This window comes from Thunnus albacares, chromosome 13 (genome assembly GCF_914725855.1).
Source record: "Thunnus albacares chromosome 13, fThuAlb1.1, whole genome shotgun sequence".
NCBI lineage: Eukaryota > Metazoa > Chordata > Actinopteri > Scombriformes > Scombridae > Thunnus > Thunnus albacares.
In genome coordinates this window covers 19,546,029-19,568,572 of record NC_058118.1, presented here as the reverse complement: position 1 = coordinate 19,568,572, position 22,544 = coordinate 19,546,029, and the positions used below count along the sequence as shown (strand labels likewise).

Sequence of the window (22,544 nt, the reverse complement as noted above, 5' to 3'; positions counted from 1 at the left end):
TCTTGGCTCCGAACACCATCTCTCTGTGTTTGTGTTGGACTACATACAAGATAAAATACCAAAACTGTCAAACACCTCAAATTTGAACAATCCACAATCCACTTGAAATGGCTGGAAAGGGCATTTTAATGAATTGTATACAGGAATCAAATTGAAACACTTGCTGTCACCACTGACAAGCTGCAGGAGGTGACAGAGGAACTTTCAGAAGATGATCACAGTCAATGAGGGAGCTGTAAATGACCAAACCAGCATTTGTGCTTCTGCAGCATATGTGCATTCTGTGTGTGTGCGTGTGTGTGTGTGTGTGCTTTTTGACCACATTATGGGAAGAAAAATCTGTTCACACAGTCACACTGTCAGGATTCACCTCTCCTTACTAATTGCAGTGTAGCCCACCACAACTCAACTCAAAAGTCAACTTCACTAGGGTCATGCCAAGTGGATTGTGGTTATGGTTTTTGGTAAGTGTTGACTTGCATCCTCCTGTCTTAAAGTCTAATCTTTTGTTGACCAAGCCATTGACCCCAAACTTTACCCTATGCAGATTTTGTCACCGTATTCTGTATTTGTCACCTCCATTGCTCCTGTCATAATTACTATGGTCATTAGAGGGCTTCAGTAATTTGAATGTAAATATAAGTTATTTTGGGGCACTTGCTTAAACAACTGATTCTGACATTTTTCAGGGAGGACAGTCTCCTCATGTGTGGGAGGAACAAACTTGCAATCGTCACGGTCAAAGTCTTCCTGTCTGATTTCCCCTACTGTAAACAAACTACTAGTCTGCCACTGTGGATTCACACATGGAAACAGGCCTGGGTTAAAGGGACAAGGGGGAGTGTTTTAAGCCTGATGGGTCATATTGATGATGTGTCTAATGCCATCCAAAACAGACCTGATGGGTTTCTCCCTTGTCAGTCTTTTAAAGGAGGGGGGGAAATCGCAGAGGTACTGAGGATAGGACCATCTAACTCTGATTACTTTTATTGATTCTCAGGGACTGTAGCTTTAACATATTGAACATTTTGTCAAAATCTCTATTTAGTAGTGCTAGTATTGGTAGTATTATTGTTTCATGTTTTCATTTGTTTTAATTTATTTTCTTTACTATGTGTTATTTTAATATTTTAACCAGGAACAGTAACCCATTCTAAATAGTCATTCTAATTTTATCATTAGTAGTAGTAGTACTTTCAAATTATTTTTATTAATTATTCAAATTACTAAATCAAATAATCAACAAGGGCACTAATCTGACTGACTCATATACATTGGTAGACGAACTGACAGGGACACCACAATATGATGCAATCCAATACACCACTACTACAAACTGTGGCCTACAAATTGATCACAGAGTTGATTCAAGTCTCTGACACTGTCTAAAAGACTGACTAATAAAATATTAATCATTGTCTGTATTTATGGCATACACCATATCGCTAAATGTCAGAATTGTATTCAGACACTAACACCAAACCCACTACACAACTGAGCAGCACTGCTGGTAGCTCAGCTGTCCAGTCATGTATGTTTTAACCCTGTTCCTGTCCGCTAACTGGTATATCTAAATCCCACACTCATCAGGGTGTGAAGCATAGTGTTACTCCACTGCAGTTTAAGCAAAAGACATTTATTGTGAGGATTACAGCAGGGGGGAAGAGAGAGAGAGAGAGAAAGAGAGAGAGAGAGAGAGTACATACTGGGTGATGGGAAAAGCCGATCGGTACTTACAGAAGAGCTAGTGCTATTAAGCAGCTTGGTGTGACCTCAACATCTAGATTATACTGTAGATATGCAGTACTGTGGGTGTGCTTGGCCATTAATCCACCTAACATGAAATGAGAAACTAGTTGAACAGTTCATAGTGTAAAATATTAACATAGTTTGTACATGGATATTTTTTTGTATTTGTTTTAACAATGAGAAAAATATTAACATGAGGCAGCATAGAAAAAAGAGAGAAAAGTATGTTGATATACACACATCCTCTGACCTGGCCACTTACAGTATATCAACAGCTATATAAGCAATTTATACCTGACAACAGTATATTAGGCACCATGATTTTTGCATTAAAACATCTCTATACATCAACTGGGCTTCCTGGCACCGAGCACCCGAGAGGAAAAATAGTTTTATTGGCAGGAAAATCTGCATTCTTAGCAGTTGGAACTCCTTGTTGAAATCAATGCATTTAGCATTTAATTTTTCAGGCATTTTGGGACAGGCCATGAAGGAGGCAGGCTGAGAAAGAACGTTAAGAAATTTAAGCAGCTCGGCTTTGAGGTGGCTGACGGTTCATTGTACAACAACAGTAACAGCACAGGTTATGTAAATACACCTACTTTATCAAACCAAATCACAAGCTGCAGTGAACAGAGAAATCCTCTAAAGAATAGCACTTAATGCCTCCTTTATAACTTTATGCAGCATTAACATGCATTGCAGCAATAAATTCTGTGGCTTACCACACAGAGGTGAAACTTTATTGCAAACTCACCCCTTTCTTTTCATTTAGCCAGAAATTCCTGTGGACTATATAAAACACAAAGTGGTCAACAAAAATAATGGAAACAGCTCAGATATACTCTACCAACCAGGATTAGACTCTACTGTAAAAGTGACCTACAGTATTCTGTCTTCTGATTTTTTTTTTCTCCTGTTTCTTTGCTCCACGTTTGCATATCTTAAGTGGAAGATTGATGGCAGGCCTCATGCTGTGGACAGAACCTATGCTAATGAGGAACACGGGAGACCTCCCCTGGGTTTAGAAAGCAAGCTGAATGAGAAGAGGCAACTGTGACTCTAAGCACAGCGGGTGCTGCCTGATTCTGCTGGAAAAAGGTGTGTACATGCTGTATGTGTGTGGGCAAACAGTGCGTTTTTTGGTTGATGGCTACATAATGTGTGTTCAAATGGGTATTCATGTGAGTATATAAACATAGACATATATGCCCGTCTTATTAGAGAAAGGATTTGGTGTGGTGAGGTGGTGGTGGAGGGGCAATAGAAATATCAGACACAAATAAGGTCAAATCCACATTACCATGGTAACCCACCAGAAGAGACCAGCTGGTCCATCTGTTCCTCAGCTAACTTTGAGTTGGTTCACCCACACCTCATACCAGCTGCTGTTGTTATAGTCATACAGGATCTGCGTGTTCACTCAAGCAGCAACATCATGTGCTACACTATAATCCATTTCTGAAGAATGTGTTCACAAATGCAAAACAGAAAAAGAAGACATTCCTTCATTACATGGATTATTGTTATATACAACAAACAAAAAATGCTTCCTTTTTAATGAGAGGAGGGCAATAAATGGTCTATGCCAAAGGCCCACTAGACTGCCTAGAAGATGTTTTGTCATTATGTTTATCATTTGGAATTTTTGTCTCAACATTGAAAAGCATGCACTTTCGCAAATAAGTGAGTGACAAAGGATGGTTCACTAGAATACTACTGATAAAAATATCATGTATGTTTGATAATCCAAAACACAGTTGAGGTCAGGAGCAAATAAAAAGAAATGTGCCAACTCTCTTATAGCAGTGAGGATACCTGGCTGCATAATGTGTGAATTTTGATTATTATTTTATGAATCACCTTGGAATATTCCCATGTTACATTCTGTTTTATTTTGGTGTTTCCTGTCAACAGCTCAAGCTTGGCCATCTGATTGGCAGGTACTTTTCATTCACCTATTTAATTCAATAAACTTTCATGCTTTAAACCACCTTTCTGCTATAGCCTCATCCATTACTATTTTCAGTGTTTTAGCCAGCCGTAATAACTTTTATATTATTCTTAGATCATAATTATCAGCCTTGACATTTATCATACAAAAGAGAAAAAACAGTCACACCATAAAGGTCAACAATCCTGTCTGTGTATCAGGGATTAATTTGTCTTTGTTAGTAAGACCAATATGTACATTCAAGAAACACAATACTTATAGATCTAATCAGATATATTATTTTTATTTTATTATATCATCTGAGCACATTTTTTTAAACTGTTATACAGTTGCTCCTTTATTTGGTACCTTGGCAGAATCAGCAGGATCATAGATCCTATATCACTTTGCTTGTGAAGCGTGAGAAACACAATTGTCTTGCTCTCTCCTGCATGTTTGTGAGCAGTGGATTTTCACCATTTACCAGCTGTACCTTTTGTTTTGATATTTGTGGGGCAATCTTTGGCTCAGCTATCTTGGGGAAATTGTTCTCTGCGGTTAATGTGGTTATGCACCTTAGACTCATATAGCCTAAATGGTTTAATTATGATGGACAGTTATTCAACTAATCTTATATTAAGGCAACACATCAAATCTAATTAAAACTTAGCTTCATTATTTGGAATCCTGTGGTGATGATAGTCTGTGCCCAGTTAACTCTATTAGTGGTAGCAGTAAGATGTCTTCATTTAGTGGCTCTTGGTTCAAAGATAAAGTGTGATTTGAAAATTTGGTAATTGGGATGCATTATTAGTTTTTTTTCAATTGCCAATTTCACATGTAGTGTGTGTATTGGTGGCACACATTGTGCAAATTATTGATCTCTTTAAAAAATAAATCATATACATCATCTTAAATCATTTATGCTTTTTTTAAAAGTCACTAATGATTGTGATACCAATGATTAAAGCAGTTGTACCAACTCAATTTCTGTATGTATTGTGAGATACTGGGGAGAGGTGTTGTGAAAGTTAAAGGTTCCTCAGTTTTACCTATACAATAACTTACTCATTTCGCTAAATAAAGACAGTGTTTATCTGTACAACATTAATTTCTAAACTTTCAGAAAAAGTAGTGCATGCTTCCATATGAAGCATCTTCCAGCACAGCACAGTAAGTGCACCCAGAGTCAATAATAAATCCCCTAATAGGCAATTTCAGCAACACACAGTCTGTTCAACCACAACTGCTCCACTGCAAGTGGCAGGTGAGGTACCATAACAACCCTCTGTTGTGGAAATAAATTGTATCAAAACACAGCGCTAGTTTCCAAGACGTGAGTTTAGGAAGTGTCTCTTGTACAAAAAAGTGTCAGTTAAAAAGGGCAGTGAGATAAAGAAATTTTAATATGTACTTTTAATCGACAGGCTGGCCTTCTGTGAACCACAATGCCTTTTCTCCTGCAGTGCAAAGAGACCAGGGTCACAGTTGCATAACATGGCCAGCTGGGGTGTTTTCAGTCTGTATGTCAAATGGATATTTTTCTGGGTAATTTCTCACCATGGCGGACACTCTGATTATCATGTGAGTGTGGGGGGTCCAGAGCTGAGAAGCTAATGAACTGCTTACATAAAGTCTTCTGCCAAGGTTGTCTCTCTCCGTCAGGATGTCTGGGAAAAAGCTCACTGCTCACTGGAGCGGGACGTTCATCTCATGGATGGGCTTTGGAAGAGAGAGAAAGCAAGCAAGATAGAGAGAGAGGGCGAATAAATGAGAGAGGTAGAAATAGAGGGAGAGTGGGGTGCAAGGGAAAAGTTGAGGAAATAACAGATGGCTAGATATAGCTGGCTGAGTGGATGGATGGATGGATGGATGGATGGATGGATGGATGGATGGATGGATGGATGGATTGATGGATTTATGCCTATTTGGATGTCTTGGATAGTTTTAGCTCAGAGATCGAGGAATTGTGAAAACCAAAATGACATGGACTGTTTAGGGGGGAAGGTAATTTTGTCATAACAATCATTTCCCTGTCTCCTTTAAAATACAAATATAATACGAAGAGAGAATGTCAAGATGGCAGTCGATCTGAAAAATCTGAGCCAACCTTGCCTAACACAAATATGTGAGAGCACATCTTACTGAATAACAAGCCTTCAAGTGAATGATGAGTTGTGTCACATGGGTCAAGGCATGGTTGTTTTGGTTGAATGGTTTTCTTGTCTGCCTGGACATTTTCAGCTTTTCGTGATTGCCTTGCCCTGATGAAATGGGAAAAAAAAAACAAAAGAACAAAAATCTCAAGAGAAATAGTAATTAGCAGTCTGTCCAAAATGTAACAGACAGTTATTAATCAACTTTTAGCTTCCGATTAATAATGACGTTTTTTGAGTCAATTGCCCTGGTGCTGTAAATACTCACCTGTGCTTTTTAATCAGTGACTGAAAATCAAATTCAAATTAATTTACACCTGTTTGAGTAATGTGTGCTAAAAACTAAATGCAGGGATGTCAAAAGATGAGACTGGTCAAAATAAAAGATAACTGTATTACAATCAGTTCCACTACCATTATGTACTTGCATTTTCCCACAAACACTGGGAGAACCTATCATAGGAGAACCTCTAACCCAGATACAACACAAGTACCAACAAAGTGACTGTCTCAAAGGGGAATAAATGTGCTTCTAGTGACTGTCAATGCGCTGCAGACATCTGTAGACTTCTAGCAGAGAAACAGAGAGCCTGACAGTAGCTGCTCATGGCTGGTTAGCTCTAAATACTGGCACCGTGATGAAACACATCGCTATCTATGTTTCCACCAAGCAGTTATGGTCAAACAGTGTCCACACACACAGTAGCCACAAAGCCACAAACGGATATTTACCTCCACTCCTCTGTTGCAATTTTTGGTGTGCTAGAAGCATCTAGGGATAACAATGTTGGTCTGTCTGTCATTTGGTTGGTTGGCCCACTTTGGTCTGCACTGAAATATCTCAATAACTAGTGGATGGATTGCCAAGGAATTTTGTACAGATATTCATGGTCCTGAGAGCATGAACTCTGATTACTTTGGTGATCCCCTGACTTTTCCTCCAGTTCCACCAGCAGGTCAAATTTTTCAGCTATCCAGTGAAATATTTCAACATCTACTCAATGAATTGGCACAAAATCTGTAACAAAGTAAATACTTTATATTTGGTTTATGACCAAATACTTACAAAACAAAGGACTACTTTGAGTAGTTTAGGTTTATTGTTTATTAACAAATTTTGCATTTTAGCATTTTTAACATGCTAAATTAATAAATAAAATAAACTAATGTGTTCTTGAGAAATGCTTTTAATTTGCTGAAGTAAATGCCCTGATCCCCCACTGACTTCCCACCCTCAACTGTGTTGGAACTCACAACCATACCAAGACATACCGCTGCCTGGAACAGAAACCTAGATCTGTCTATTGGCATGCCCCTGGTTAAGGTAGACTGGGGTAATGATAAGAATCTGTGAGGAACTGCTGTCTACCATAATGTAACATACTCAGCAGTATCTGATTTCCTTTATACAACGACTTCATAAAATAATTTGAACAATGTTCCATAAACACTACAGGGTAATCAAAAGTATGTCTTTTTAATTAAATGATTGCAAAGTACAGTAAAGGTCTTACAATCTAAACTAAAAACACAACAGAAATAGAAATTGTATTTCTTATGATTATTGTGTATTCCTGTTCCAGCTACAATGCATAAGCAAAACAGTATGCTAATTTGTTCTTGACCATTACCTATGGAAGCAAAATGATGGTGTGAATCTGACTAATAATCCCTCTAAAGACTTTGTAGACTTAATATAATTAAGGTTTATGCACAAAGAATGTAGTGTATGCCAGTGACTTAAGTTCAATCAATAACATCCCTGATTCCTGAATATTTGCTGCAGGCTATGCAGTCGATCTTATGTAAAAGCTATGTATTTCCAACTGGTGGGTGGTTTTGCATGACCAAGCTGAAAGCAAAATCTAAATAATCCCTGTTGAGCTTACAGTATGAGTAAGATTGATTTTTTTCCCCTTAACATTAATTAAACAGCTTTTTTTCCTGGCAATACATTGCCTGTGTCATAATCATTCTCTACTGTGTGACAGGCTATGATATAATGTGGCTTGATGGAGGCAAAAACAGAACATTTTGTGATAATACTGTACCACAATTAACACCAGTTTCTTAAAACAGGCTTTTTCATGTGCAAATTTATGAATCATTCCCCAGTTAGGTTAGAGAAAAAGATTGGTTAAAGTCCTTTTGTAATGATGAGCACAAAAAGCAGTCTTCTCCTTTTTAAATTTAGCTATAGTTCTAATTTATTTAAAAATGTGCTGTCCTACTTATATTACAGGGTTATAAAATCTGTAAATAATACCCTGAATGAGACTGTTGAGTGCATGGGGCATGTTGGGTTGAAGAAGGACAACAGGGGGGAGGGAGGAGAGGGAATATGAGGGAGAAATACTTGCCCATTAGAGGCTGGTGTTGGCATGAAAGAAGTAAGGGAGAGAGGCAATGGGGGGGTGATGCCGAATGATGAAGAGTTATATTTGGAAGTCGGAGACATGAGCAAACGTCAAAGGTGAAAGCATTAGCGGGGACAGGGCACTGAAAGGAGCAAAGGGAAGAAGAAAAAGGAGGGCAGGAGGAAGAGAGAAAAACACCCACAGTGAAGGGAAAGAATATGGGAAAGTGAAGGAGAAGGGTATGGGTATAACAGATGTGGGAGAGGGGAAGGAGAAAGCAAAATCCAGCCTGCAATGAGGCAAGGGAATGTGGGGAAAAGTGATCAAGGCAGGACCAGCGTTAAGGTTGGGGGAGTGGGATTAAAGAGGAATGAGGGAGGAAAAGGAAGAGAAGAAGAGAAGAGAAAAGGCACTGGAAGTGGTTAAAAGAGTGACAGGACACTAAAAGCAAAATGGAGAAAGGGAAATGAAAAATCAGTCTGGAGAAATAAAAAATCACCTTCCAGTGAAATGGAAAGAAAGAAGGAAAGCGGGAAGGGACTGAACAATGGTGCAAAGAAGACACACCAGCTGAAGAATGGGAAACAAATATTGGAGCAAGTATAATTTAGTAAGGCAGAGGGCTCGGCAAAGAGTGAATTGGAAGAAGACAAATTAGCATCTTGGGTGAAGGAAGAAGCAGAAGTCTGAGAGACATATAGCAGCACAGGTGAACCTAGGATAAGGGATGGGAGGGATGTAATGGACACTGTAGGAGGGAGATAAGAGATTGGCTGGAAGGACAGATGAATGTTTATGGGTGGATAAATGTTGGATGATGGCTGGATGGGTGGATGGATGAAGGCTGTAAATTAGAAAAAAAGGGGCTGCCAGAGACAAGAAATGAGAAGGGAGGCATCTGAACATAGCCAAAGTGCAGAAAAGATAAGTGAGAGGGGAGAGGGAAGCATTAAATGATAACAGAAATTGATTAAGGCAAAGACGTGTGACAAAAAATAAGCATTGAGACGTAGACATTTATTGGCAAATAACAATAACAATGATGATGATGATGATGCCGTGCCTCATAAAATCCAACCTCTCTGCTCTCTTTCTTCCCAGCATAGATGCCCTGCTTGTTGGAGATTGCTTCCTATAGAAATACACATCAGGATTTGTGCAGCCGTATTCTACATCAACCAATTTACAGCCTGGTCCGATATGCTGATAGTGCTCAAGTAAATACTTGCTCCAAGGAGAACCTTCAGGCCGATGTTGAGCTGACACATTTCACATCAGCATATATCATTTTAGGCCAGACACTCAACTCAAACAAAAGAAAACATTCCTCTTCCTATAGCCCTCGGAAGCACAGCTGTCATCCCACAAAACCTCAGCCAACAATAGATCCCTTGAAAATGAAATTCCAGGCAATTTAACCTAGACAGACTACCCGCTAACATAAAGGTCACAGGTTTGATGTTTTCAGCATAAAATTGAGTTCTAGTTAAACATTTTTTCAAGAGGAACTTAATGGCCAAGAAATAGCTGGGAACAAGGATAGCACAAACATAAAATATGAAGTGTAATGCTTTGTTTGATCAATGATTTGTTAAGTTCCTGATCTGTTTGTGCCACTTTTAAAATATTAGCTACTAATAAACCTGCAGGAACAGTGCTGGATTGTGAAGCAATGTTTGCATAGTGGCCACAGTTTGAATTGCTGGTCATGTGACTCACACTGGTCCAAAAACACTTTCCCCACACACAGTCATTACAAAAGAGACACTTTTCAGCTATAAAACAATGAATGGAAATCTTTTTTCAGAGTTAAAAAAACTCCAAAGTGACTCTTTGTGTTATCAGATTTTGATTCATTACAATTAAAAGTACAGTTTTTTGCAGTATTATTAGTAATTATCTTGCCAGAGCTGTTTCATCTCTGCAATTAGAGTTACCTAATTCCAGATTTAAGTAGTGCCTCCATTCCCTTTGTGCACTGCTTTTTAATCTCCAGAACAGTTCTGTCTGTTTGTAGAGTTAAAACTCCAATCTGCTGTCTCAGCAGCTAATGTGTTCACTCTGTTGTATTGTCATTGAAGAAGACCATTCCCTGCCCATTTTAAAAAGGTGAGAGCATCAGCTGCATGCCAACATGTAAATACATATGGGAGGCCACCTCTCCAGTGAGGTCCTTTAAGAAAGAGATACAAGGGTCAATCCCCTCCTTGTTACAGCAATGTCAGAGTGGTGGGAGGTAGAAAAGGCCCATGACCTGATTTTGGTCTGGGGCCTTGGGGTTAGGATCCTCTGCCTTAAAACCTACATTTACTTGAGAAAGGTGTAAAAAGCAAAATATAGTAAGAAACCAGAGTAAATTAGAATAAACATAACCACAACTATACAGTAGCAATGAGAATTCCAACAACACTGCCTCAGAGAAGCAGGCTATCAACTGGGAAGCTAAACTAAGCCTTATATCCTGGAATTTACCACCTCTTTTTACACAAATGGCATCATCATAAAGTGGACAGGTTATCTTAGCAGAGTGAATGGCTCCAGGTGTCCAACACAATTCTATTCCCTCTTCAGAGATTGATGTCTTGGCCCTGGAGGTCAGAAAAAGCATTAATATGACAATTCCAAATCATAGCTTGAGAAATGCCACAGGTGCAGCAAGCACACAGGACACAGGGGACAAAAAGAGGATTACCATGTTGACTTCAGGGCCAATGTGATATATGGTGAATCACCCTCTGAAAAAGGGAATACACTTTTTTTTTTCACAGGCCCAAATGTTCTTAGAATATGGATTGTTGTAAAAGAGCAGAGCAAACAGAACAGCAGTAGGCATCCAATGACTAGTTTAGATCAATCCCTTTTTTATTAAAAACACCAGATTTGCACTTTTATTACAGAAAATTGAGTGTTCTATCTCAAACAGGCTCCGCCCTCTACTGGATTTTATACTCTCCTCCAATCACATGCAACCAATCACCCACTGAAATTTGCATGTACGTAGCCAGCCAATCAGGACCTGCCTACCGATTATGTGGCTCACCCAGTAGCTAAAGCAGTGTCTTGCTGCCGCTCACTTATCCATCTCACTTCAGCGATGTGAAATCAGCTCACTGATCTTTCCTCTCCGTAGATAGAGTCATTGCTCCAAGCTCATTTCTGCCTGTCGTGCCCCAGTCTCATCACCACCGCCGTCAGTCATCTCTTCTGCTTCGAGTGCCTCAGACAGGACCACACAGAGAGCAGCATGATTAAGACACCACCTTGCATGCACTGCTGGGCACTCCCTCCTATTCAACACCAGCGACAGTGGGACCATTTTCAGCTCTGTGATGTTTCACTCCGCTGTTACAAGAGCGAACTTGAGTTCCTCAGCTGAGACTCTCCATGCAGCTGCTCCAATGGATGATGGCGACAACCTTCTCATCTGTCTCTGCAACTCCACTGACCTTTGGAAACCTGCCGCCAACTTCAGTTTGCGATGATTTCCAGAAGATTATGGCCATGGCAGCGGATTGTGTTGGGTTCCCTCTGACCCCCCCTTGACAGAGCCACTGCAGCATCGACCGCGGAGTGGCCCATGCTGGAGTGAGGAGCGCGGACAAACCCCTGCAGAAGCTGGCTTAGGCTCTGGGATAGTCAGCGGCTCCGAAATGACTGTCAGCGGTAGGGAGCATTACATCGGCATGGGCTATGTTCAACAGCCCACAGCAATGTGGTGAGACTGTGCTTGCTGGTACCATTATTTATCGGACCAGCCAGCGTGGCGCATCTCCCTGAGAAACGGTGAGGTGGTGAGTGGCATTATATCCTCACACAGGAATAAAGTTTCAGACCCACACATTGACTGAAGTGAGGACGCCAAATGTCTGCTTAGTGTCAGCACTGTCTCCTGATGTTTGTGCTGCCCTGCATGGGACCAGCATATACAGCTGACCACTCAGGGCTATGTTAGTGCATCTGGCATCATTACTTCCTCCTTAGAGAGTAGTGCCCTGGGCCCGCATACAGACCAAGGAGAGGAGACACCAAGTTTGCTTTGCTCCTCTCCGGTTATTTCTGTGGGAAATACGAAGGATGACGGATGCACTGACATAACATCTAACGATGTGCTGAGGCAGCTGATAGTGATGCATTCATGGACCGCACTGTTGGTTTAGCCCTTTCAATATTGGCCCCCCATGAGCCAATCTTCCATTTATGAAAGGTTTGGCGGCAGAGAGGGCCGAATCGGAATATCACAGCTTTCTGGCTGCTGCCCTCCAGCTGACCACCTGTCCTCTGATACAGTTTTACAAGGCATGGCATAACAGCTGTGTGTCGGAATGGATGGACAAGACACTGAGACTGGTTTATTCTCTCTAGTTCTACCGTGTCCCTCCTCCATTCTTAGGCATCAAGGAGATAAATCTATCCTCCCAAGAGGAGACAGATTCTCTCTCCAAGGAGATCCAGGACCTGTTACTGAAACAGGCTGTCTTGATCATTCCCACTCACGACAGACAGAGGTGGTTTTACTCCACATAATTCCTGGTGCCCAAGAAGACAAGGGGTTTCAGATCCATTTTGGATCTCTGCATCTTGAACCAATGTATCACCCAAAAGATGTTCTGTGTGCTAACCATCAGGAGAGTGCTGGAACTGGTTCAACCAGGTGAATGGTTCACCACCATCATCCTGAAAGATGCTCATTTTCATGTTGAGGTGGCACCAAAACACAGGAAGTTCCTGCGTTTCACCTTTCAGGGTCCGATAGCCTATGAGTACAACAGGGTACCGTTTGGCTACTCCCTGGATCCCTGCACATTTGGTAAGTGTGTGGACACGGAGCTACAGCCACTGTGCGACCAGGGCATAAGGGTTTTCTTTTACTTAGATGAATTCATTGTCATTGCCACGTCCATAGAATGGGCCATTTTCCACACAGCCTAAGTACTGCAACTAACCTGGTTAGGTTTCGCCATCAACTGGGAGAAGAGCACCCCCCAGCCAAGCCAGAAGGCAGAGTATCTGGGAGTCGTGCTTGACTCAGTCAGTCTGCTCTTGGATCCAAGAAGGCACAAGCACAGCATGGTGAATGTTCCCCCATCAGTACAGGAGGACCTGCATTATTGGGGGTCTAGTGACCTCCTATATAGCAGTGTTCACGGATGCATCCCTGATGGGGTGGGAGGACACCTGTCTGGGCAGAGCGATAAGTGATGTGGCCTTCAGGGGATAACCGACACATCAACCTCCTCAGACTTCAGGCGGTGCTCCTGGTTCTCCAGCACTTCCTGACTCTGGTTCAAGGGATACATGTATTGGTGAAAACAGACAACCATACCACGGTTGCCTACATCAACAGGCAGGGTGGAATCCAGTTCACACTCCGGTTGAAGATGGCAGAGAACCCGTAAGTGTGGGCCTCAGAACACCTCTTGTCTCTGAAGGCCCCCCACATTCTATGTCTGGCGAATAGGGGTGCCAACCTCATGTCAAGGGATGGCCCTCTGGCAGATGAGTGGGTGCTGCACTATGAGGTGGTACAGCAGATTTGGAACTGGTTCAGGAGAGTGGAAGTGGACTTGTTTGCCAGTCGAAACAACATCTACTGTCCACTCTGGCTCTCGCTGATGCATCAAGACAATCCACCCTTGTGGTGGACACGCTTGCACACATGTCATGGCCAAGGAGACTGCTTTTTGCCTCTTCATCTCATTCCCCCGTTGCTGGAGAAAGTGAGACAAGAGAGACTGTTGGTCATCCTGATAGCCCTGGATCGCCTTTCTGTGCCATGCCATGGTGTGCAGAGATAACCCAGATGTTGGCAGCCCAGCCCTCGTCCATCCCCCCAATGTGGGGGGCTCTGTCCCTAGAGGTGGGCTTGCTAGGTGTGCTGCCCACATTGGGCCTACCTCTCCGGCCTTGGCTCCTGAGAGGGACAGGCTGATGCGGGCTGGACTGTCTACACAGGTGGTGCAAAACATCCAAGTGGCAAGAGTGGGCTCCACCATTGCTTGCTACAAAGCTAAGAGGTTGGGATTCCAATACTGGTGTGAGGAAAGGAGAATGGACACCCTGACGTGTGCAGTGGGAGAGGTTCTCTCCTTTCTACAACATCTGGTGGAAAAGGGGCTGTCTCATGCCACTGTTAAAGTGTATGCAGCAGTTGTTTCCCCCTATCATGAGGGCTTTGGCAACAGACCTGTCTTTGCCCACCCCCTTGTGAAACATTTCTTACAGAGGGTTAGGAGACCACCGGTGGGAAGTGCCATTGGTGCTCGAGGCCCTAATGAGTGATGAACCTCTGGAGCACTGCTCTCTAAAAGTGTTGTCATTCAGGACAGCTTTGCTGCTTGCACTGACCTCAGCTGAGAGAGCGTGTGAATTGTGCGCCCTGTCAGTTCAAGCTGTTTGCTGCTTCACTGTGACCACAGTGGTGCCACTCTCAGACCGGACTCCATGGGGACACCAGGGAGGCAAAACTGCACCTCTTGTGCTCCATAAGTGCGTTGGCATGTTATGTTGAATGCATTGCCCCCTTTTGGCGCACTGTACAGCTGTTTGTGTGCTATAGAGAGGGAGTGAATGGTAATGCCCTTTCCCTAGTTGGCTTTGTGAGTGGATCTCTTACAGGCAGGCAGGTGAGGACCCCCCCACTGTGGTCAGAGCACATTCCACATGTGGTGTGGCAGCATCGATGGCCTTGTTCAGAGGGGTGAGTGTCAAGGACATATGCACAGCAGTGTCTTGGTCCCCCAACCCGGAGAATTATACGCCTACATTGTCCTGTGATCAAAGATGACTCAGGGAATGGGGTGTGCAGGGTGTCTGGTGTTTGACCTGTGACCCCTGCAAGGTTAGGCCATGGTTTCACCCACTTCATGTTCATGTTACTGGGTTGGGTTGCTGGGTTTATAAAGTAGTAGGAGGGCCACGGTGACTAACCTATAGCTGGTCAGGCTCAGTGAGCCAGTCTGATGACATGTTGTGGCAGGGTGAACATTCATCAGGCTTTGCCTACTGTATCCAACACATCCAGTAGAGGGTGGAGCCTGTGTGAAACAGAACAAAGATTATGATATTGTAACCCTAGTTCTATGGGCACAGACAGAGCCCTCTACCTATGGACCCTGCCGCTCCTACGCCATGTGCTGAAGTGGGTTCTGGATAAGATTAAGGGGTACATATTTTTACATATTTTAACCTTCCTGAGGTCCCTCAAAACATGATGCTTGTCCCTCTCTAGCTGTGTCAGGTCTTAGTTATGGCCACAGATGTTTGCAAACCCTCTCTGTCTGGCTGAAGAGGTAGCTTGATGATAGGGTGGAGGACATGGCTGCAGGTGGTGGTGGTTGTGTATTAGATGTTTGTGAGGAGACAGATGGGCTGAGTGGAGTAGGTGGTGTGCAGGACATTGGTGCAGGTGAGGACTGCCCTGGTAGTGGGGCATGGGGACTTTCAGGTTGAGGTTGAGGGGAGAAGATGGGCCAGGCTCACAGTTTTATTTTTTACAGAATATATATATTTCTCATAATGTCATGCCACAATTTCATCTTATCTTTATTTGTGTGTCCACCTTTAAATCTATGGAATAAACTGTATCTGTTGGCCTCCACTTCCCCCAAAATGATGTTAATCTAGCCTTTTTAGTTTCTGCTTCCATTTGTCTTGATTGCTGTTCTCTGTCAGAGAATTTCCGCTTGCTGATTGAGGTCTTATATAGGCATGTTGATCTGATTGCTGGGTGACAACATCTGCATGAACTGCTGATGTGTCAGTATCCAGAAAGTACAAACAATCTCACAGCTTTTGAACACTCTGTCTAAAATAAATATGGTCTAAAACACACAGAAAAGTTATTATATGAAGATCAATACAGTGATCCTTTAAGTACCTCAGACAGAGGTCTGCGGTGAAGACGGTCTTAGAAGCTTTACACATTTTGGAAAAAGTGTGTAGAAATTCAAGACCATTTCTGTAAGTGTTCATAGAGGTGTTTGCAGACACATTCATAGAAGAATTCTTCACTTCTAAGATCGATTAGAATTGGAATAAGGGACAGTTGTATGTTATACCCCATTTCAACTTAATTATCCTGCAGCAAGCACTATAAAGCTCAACACACACACACGCACCCACGCACCCACGCACACACACACACACACACACACACACACACACATCTTTCCATCACTTCAGAGGACATTACATTGATTTACATTAATTTCTTGGAGGCTTATCCTAACCTTTTTATATAAACTGTCAGAACTATCTGGCTGTTTTTAGCTTGACTACATTATTAAAAGTGTAGGCCACAAGTACTGTACAGCATCACAGATACACCAAATCACTCAAATATGATTTACATAGGCTGATAAATAACAATTTGATTGAGGGCATACTGCCATATATTTTTAATACATATGTGTATATATCTTATGTTGAAGACCAAGACCTTGGATTCTTTGTGCATTAATAACCCGCAGAGTAACTGCTTTTCATTCATATCATCAATGAATGACAAGTTCTTTGAATAAAACCAAATGATTCTCAAACTGCCCTATTCTGTAAGGTCTTTTCAGCCATAGCACTTTATCCAAAAGGGGATTGATGCTTAAGAGAATGTGAACCTACATTCTACTGTTTGTGGCACTAATACATCCACTGCAGCCATCTCAACCACCATCACACCTTATTACCTCTGTAAGCTCCAGTGGTCACCTCTCCCTCACCAATGTGGTCTAGTGCCTTTCATCAATCATGGTCAACTAGCTATAGAGGCTGAGTGGAGGCTTGGTGGGTGTTGAAAAGCATTTTGGGACAAGCTAATGGTCTAAACACACAGCATGTAAGCACTGTTTACAGACCTAAGACATCTGATCTGAATTTCATTTAAATTTGTGATGTAGTAAAACAAACATTTGCCCTTCATTCTCACTTTCCAGGTTTTCCTCATGTATGTTTACACACAAACACACACAAAACACTGTGCAGTCAATGCTGTCGATCTAGGTCCACATTACACCAACATCAATCTTCATTAAGCTCTTGACCTTGGATGTGACCGGCGAAGCATGGATGATATTGCCTAGCACAAAGCTAGAGGGCCATTGTGCTCTTGGATGGGTGGGTATGTGTGTGTGATTGTGTTACCAGGTGTTACTGTAGAGGTGAATAATGAACAGAAAATGCATGCAGCTATTTCTGTCCATATACAGTATGTATATGTAATGGTGCCTTTTTATGTCACAGCAGCAGAGCTTGTTTCCTTCCATCCTTCTTAAAAAACAGCGGAAAAAATTATCTTGTTTAAAAGACTAAAAGACAACACAGAAATCGTGTGCCTACAATCAGGAGATCATTTATAGCAGGTATGAGGAGTTTTCTAAGGTTTATCTAACAGTCTCATTCAATCGCATTTGTGAACTGCTTCTATATTATGCTTCCAAATGCCTGCCACTGGGTCAAGAGTAGGTCAACCCTGACTTTCTCATAAATTCAAATTAGGGAGCAAAGGCTGTTATTTATATACGGCAATATGTGTATGAACATCTCAAAAACTCTTTTTCTTTATGTAACACATTTATGTTACTGATATCTACACAGTTAGAGATGACATGTACCTCATTATTATCCTGCAAGCTGATCCGAAACACTGCTACCTCACATTTCCTCTTTCTCCTGCTCTTCAAAACAGTCACATGGCTGAGGGTCATGGATGAAGGTAGCTCTCTCTGAGGTGATGGTACTCATGACAATCACTGAGGTTTTTTTTCCACAGAGGCTGAGAAAGTCAGCCAAAAGCAAAAGTGTGACTTTTCATTTCCCATGAATCACTGGCTGCACTCTTTGTTACTGAATCATGGGAGACATTTTATTAACACCATTACTTTTGGTTTTAAATCACAATGTTTCACTGCAGCCATTTTGTCGATGGCTTGTTTCATGCTGTAATGGAATCACTGGTAAGTTTGTCGACCTTCCAGTTAACATCTTGAGCTTAGGTTTTTGAACCCTGCCAATTCACATGGAATTCATTATCATGGGAATGTAGAATAAGTATAGTTTTGATAATTGAAGCCTAGGCCTCGTCACTCCCCACAAGTAAACACCAAGCTTAGCACAGCAGGAAGTGGGGAGCAACAATAATAACTTCCACCCTGGTGAGCCATAGACTCAGAGCCTACAGGTGCAAGGATGTAGGCAAGGATGGAGGCAAGAACGAGCAGTGATAGCAACAGTATAGTAGCAGCAAGTGACAGCATAGCTTTAAGTCGAGCGCTGTTCTTGTTTTTTTTGTTATTTTTTTTAACATTTGCAATGAGCAGTATTTATGTAGCGAAACTGGAGATAACAACTATATTTTTTTAAAAAGGTGCACACCAGTCTAATGATCATGTTCTCTTGGCTTATATTAACTTTGTTTCTCTTTCCACTTTACACAGTTTACCTTAACTTTAATTACATGTAAGTAGGGCTGCTAAAGGCCAGCAGCTGTATTTGACAGTGGCAAGATGAGAGGCAGACACACAAGCAGACACTTGTTTTGCTGTTATTCCAAATATGACTCTGTGTGTGTGCATGTGTGTGTGTGTGTGTGTGTGTGTTTCTGTACAGGTCTGTGTCTGTTAGATTTGCTCACATCAGCAACAAAAACACATGGGTGATCATGTCTGAAGTATGGCAAAAACAGAAGCCAGATTATCAGATATCTGGAGGCTATGACATCAGCATTGTTTAACTCCCTCTATATCTGTTCTGTTTCTATGTCTTCACAAACTGTCTGATTAAAGGACCAGTGTGTAGAACTTAGTGGCATCTAACGGTGAGGTTGCAACAAATTGAATATCCCCCTCTCCTTGCAAGCATGTAGAAGAACGTCTTGAAACTTGCAAAAAAAATGCAAAAGGCCCTCTCTAGAGCCAGTGTTTGGTTTGTCTGTTATGGGCTACTCTACAAACATGTCAGAGCAACATGGCGGGCTCAATTGTAGATATAAAAGATAACGAAAACACGATGACTCTTATTTTCATGTGATTATTACTAATTAAAACATACTTATGAGTGTTATATTCCATTTCTGCCAAGTCCATTCCATTAAATGCCACTAAATTCTACACACTGCACCTTTAACTGTATAACTCGGTGTTAACTTGTTTATCAGACACTTTACAGGCCCAGTCTTGGAACCACTGCTTTAGACAATAATACAAAATGCCTTAGAAAGTGATGATGTAGTTACTGCTGATGTAATAACTGCAGACAGTGTAATACAAAAAATCTAATAAAAAATGATTATCCAATAACATGACTATAGTGAAGTAAAAATGTTGAGCACACAATGTAATACATTTTTGCATCGAATGCAATAACTTATTACATTTTGATTTCAGTGACAATTTTGTAAATACAAATATAATAACTTAATATAATAACTTCACAGTGTAATAATAAGCAATATAAAATGATTGAGTTCATGGATACATTTTTGATAAGCATTCCAGCTGTGTGTGCTATTGTGCAGCTAGAAAAAACATGGGTTTGTACATTTCAAACCACAGTAGTTTCCATGTGGCCCACCACTGCAGAAACCTGGGTTCAGTTACTGGCAGCAGGACCTCAAGTGTATCTTGGCCAGACATTGTAACCAACACTACAGGCACTGTTTGTTAGTAGCAAGCCAGTAAGACATGATGTCCTGTTTGGGGGAACGGGTTGAGGTAAGTTAGTGTGAAAATTAGTGTGTGTTAAGAGCAAAAATTGTTTCTGTGAAAATGTAGAGAAACTGAAAATGGGTTGTAGCTTGTAGAAGAGAGGAACCAATCTGTATGTCTCCTTAATATGTAGTCCTGTAGGATATGCAGTCATACTGGTGCTGGGCTGAATAACCTGTTTTTATTTGGTTTTCCTACTGTACTTCCTAATTTAGATTAATAACATAAGTACAAAATTAGCCACTGAATATGTCTATGAAATCTAAACTGGCCACCCTGTTGCAACAAACTGCAAACACTATCACAACATGTAAAAGATTGTAACATTAAACATAAAAAAAAGTTATGTGCTCAACATTTATGAAATTATAGGTGGGTTATTACCTCATCAGTTTTTTATTACATTACATTGCAGTAACTACTGTACATTACCCACCGTTGCTTTAATACTTTTTAGTATATTTTGGAATAATCTTGTACATGCATTTGATTTGATTTTACACAGAGAATACATTTCAATTCATCAGTAATGTAAAATTTGTCTCTCATGAGTTAACCCATATAAGCAGGATTTTCCTTTTCCTACAGAGACCTAACAACAAGAGAGGCTTCAAAGCATACTGCAATACACAACTGCAAAAGCGTCATCCCTAATTCCACACACTTTAACAAGGGAGTCAATGGGGGAGGAAATCTGAGCTTGTTTCAAAGCAATTCAGCACAGAACCATGATCTTTAGAAAGAAGACAAATTAATTGTAGAAATTGACGTTGATGCAATGTACGCTTTCTTCGTTTGACATAGGATTGTGTACAGCTGACCATCTTACCATTTGACATGTTGACATATGCTAACAATACGGTTTCAGACGTTACAGTTGTTTAAAATTGCTTACACACTAAAATTAAAAATAACACACAGTTAGTGAAAACTGACACTCAAGGAGCAAAACCTCAGCCCAGATGTGCACAACTATAAGCAAATTCTCAGCCTCATACTTTTTGCAAAACACTAAACACACTTCTCTACATTAGACTCAGAAATCTAACATGGTGTCACTTCTTTGCCATTTCAAGGCACCGCCTTTCAAAATACCACACCTATGAACCAACTGATCAAACACGGCCATCAGGTGTACAGACAATTAGGTGCCTAATTATAAACTCATCAATCAGGCGTAAGCACTATAAGAAAGCAACAGGTGAGTGTACCTGTCTATAACAAAAATGGAGGGCAACGTTGCAATAAGAGGACAAGGGAGAGTGAGGATGAGAGGAGGAGCCCGTGGAGGAAGAGGTAGAGGTAGACCTGGAGGAGGACATGGACAAAGAAGACGATGACTGAATTTATCCAATGAGATTCGAGCAACATTGGTCGACCATGTTGTAAACCATGGATTGACACTGAGACTGGACAGAGAATTCAGCCCAGTAATTGGGACATTTTGACAAGAGCACAGGTGAAAAACAACTTTTCTCTACTGGCTACAGTAAAATCAATACAATGTATCCAAGGGATTCGCAACCTTTTCTACCTCAAGACCCACCTTTTCATATTTCAAACGGGCCAGGGCCCATAAAAAAAAATAAAATAAAAAATTTAATATATTTTGGCTAAACTGTTCTATTCTAATAATCTAATCTAATAATCTATTCTAAGTGTATCAATGAACTATAACAACACCACTCCCTGTTATACAGGTGGGAGCCCTTAAGGTCCTTTAAAACTGTATGGGATTTTTTATGTATCCAACATAAAACCATAAAGCAGGGCATTCTCAGTCAAAAGGGATTAATCATGCGAAGTGGAGTATGGCCTATTACTGTAACACAACAATAACTAATGATTCAATAATTGCCACAGCAAACAAGTAAGTAATTAAAACCAGGAAGTGCACTCAAAACAAGTGGATACAAAACACTCAAACATGCATAAATAAGATCACTGTGAATCAATTATTAATTCAAACTAATGAATAAAATAATAGAATGAACAAGATGAAGAAAAGTAGTTGTTGTGTAAATCAATAGAATAAGGATTATTCAATTTTATAATCTATGGCAGGAGAGTTAAAAATGAAGAACAGGTGTTGCAGCAGTCTTCATCTTTGGTGTGGCAATATCAATAGTTAATCTCCATATCTGTGATAAACATAAACCCATAGCACAAGCCAAAAATACAATATTTCCATTGAAAGATTTTCATAATAGAACTGTATAGTAATATTTATTAAACCAAGTTAGTACTTAATTTCATGCATGTTGGCAGTAGTCAATGAGACTCTGCAGTTTGCCTCTCAGACACCAGAAGATCCACTCTGGGTGGGATGGGGTAGAGGCCAACTTTGAGGGTAACCTCCAGGGTTGCTCTTAGTCTGTTCTGGGCCTTGGTCTTGGTTGTGGCCACATTTGAGAATCCTGATGCACAGCTCTCAATACTAGGCAAAGGTAGTCATTTGAAACAGCGATCCAGGAAGAGCCAAGGCTATTTTGGCCCACTGCAACTTCAAGCTGCTGTCTGCTGAAACTTCCAGAAGCTGTTATTCCAAATCTGTGGGCAGAGCCATGTAATTTGCAGTAGGTTCCACAGAAAATGGGTCCAAAATCCACAGATTTCCTTCTCTGGGATTCTCGGGGAAGTACTGGGACACTAC

General features: G+C 41.1%; 1 long non-coding RNA gene across 1 annotated transcript in view; it reads right to left on the bottom strand.

Moving 5' to 3' along the window:
- Positions 1 to 3,982: 3,982 nt before the first annotated feature.
- LOC122995720 overlaps positions 3,983 to 22,544 on the bottom strand; it is a 43,710-nt gene continuing 25,148 nt past the window's right edge. Inside the window, exons 2-3 of the long non-coding RNA XR_006406852.1 lie at positions 5,828 to 5,946; positions 3,983 to 5,404 (exon numbers count right to left, since the gene is read on the bottom strand). This is a non-coding gene — a long non-coding RNA (uncharacterized LOC122995720). The remainder of the gene's footprint in view (positions 5,405 to 5,827; positions 5,947 to 22,544) is intronic.